The 1,526-nt window shown below is 43.1% G+C and overlaps 2 non-coding genes across 2 annotated transcripts; one reads left to right on the forward strand and one right to left on the reverse strand.

Moving 5' to 3' along the window:
- Positions 1-325: 325 nt before the first annotated feature.
- Trnat-ugu (transfer RNA threonine (anticodon UGU)) lies at positions 326-400 on the reverse strand. Its single transcript has one exon. It is a non-coding gene; the product is annotated as a tRNA-Thr (tRNA).
- Positions 401-895: 495 nt separating this feature from the next.
- On the forward strand, positions 896-970 carry Trnat-ugu (transfer RNA threonine (anticodon UGU)). Its single transcript has one exon. It is a non-coding gene; the product is annotated as a tRNA-Thr (tRNA).
- The last annotated feature ends 556 nt before the right edge of the window (positions 971-1,526 follow it).

Consider the following 1,526-nt stretch of genomic DNA (forward strand, 5'->3'; position numbering starts at 1 on the left):
CCTTTGTTGTTGTTCCCCATTTTTCCAGTTTTCCCTCATTTTCTCCCCATGAAGTCTCTTCCTTTCTTCTGTCCGTGTTGTTCCCGATTTTTTATTTCTTCTGGTTTGAAAGCCTTCCAAATTTAGTCTTTTGTTTTTGAAACGGTTTCTTTCTGCTATTTCTGATTCTTTGATGTTGTTTCTTTCAAGATCTTTTCTTACTTCTGTAATCCATGCTACTGTCGATTTCTTCTTCCAGAAATATAGGAGTGAAATGATAATTTAATAGACACCCTAGCTGCAAGCAGGCGTTGATACACTTCATTGGGGACATGTTGAAAATGTGTGCCCCGACCGGGACTCGAACCCGGGATCTCCTGCTTACATGGCAGACGCTCTATCCATCTGAGCCACCGCGGGCACAGAGGACAGTGCGTCTGCAGGGACTTATCCCTTGCACGCTCCCCGTGAGATCCACACTCCCAACATGTCCACAACACTACATTCGTAGTGCGCCTAATAGATGTTTGCCCATCATACTCATTACTCGTGGCAGATTAATCTACCAAGTCCCGTACGAGTTCGGGCATAGCGTGTGCGTTCGCACAAGAAGGTCAACGGCCGGGAACCCATATTTTAAACTATATATGACTGTAGTATCTGTTCCCATCTATTAGGCGCAGTACGAATGTATAGTTTAAAATATGGGTTCCCGGCCTTTGACCTTCTTGTGCGAACGCACACGCTATGCCCGAACTCGTACGGGACTTGGTAGATTAATCTGCCACGAGTAATGAGTATGATGGGCAAACATCTATTAGGCGCACTACGAATGTAGTGTTGTGGACATGTTGGGAGTGTGGATCTCACGGGGAGCGTGCAAGGGATAAGTCCCTGCAGACGCACTGTCCTCTGTGCCCGCGGTGGCTCAGATGGATAGAGCGTCTGCCATGTAAGCAGGAGATCCCGGGTTCGAGTCCCGGTCGGGGCACACATTTTCAACATGTCCCCAATGAAGTGTATCAACGCCTGCTTGCAGCTAGGGTGTCTATTTAATTATCATTTCATTTCTAGCAAAGCTGCATGGTCATCCACGGTAACTGTTCTTTCGGGAACAGATACTACCGTCATATATAGTTTAAAATATAGGAGTATTTGTTTTATTTCCATCCATTCGGTAGAGATGCCCAAAAAAGGTTAATCTTCGTTTGGTCATTGCTTCAGATATTTTCTCTATATTTTTGTAGATCTCCTCATTGCTTCTTATTTTCCAACCATCTGCATTTTTCATTGCACCCATTATTTTTCTAATAATCCTTCTTTCCAGTACCTCTAGTTTGTCCATCTTATAGTTCATCGTTGGGCATTCAGATCCATATAAACATTCTGGTCGTACCACTGCGGTGTAGTGTTTTAGTTTTGTTTTTCTAGCTATACATTTCTTGTTGTAAATATGTTTGGTCAAACCATATGCTCTTTCCATTTTGTTAATTCTTACATCTATTGCAGATTTTTCTAGTCAATTCTGTTGTACAGTTTCTCCAAGA

This window comes from Schistocerca nitens, chromosome 2 (genome assembly GCF_023898315.1).
Source record: "Schistocerca nitens isolate TAMUIC-IGC-003100 chromosome 2, iqSchNite1.1, whole genome shotgun sequence".
Classification (NCBI taxonomy): domain Eukaryota; kingdom Metazoa; phylum Arthropoda; class Insecta; order Orthoptera; family Acrididae; genus Schistocerca; species Schistocerca nitens.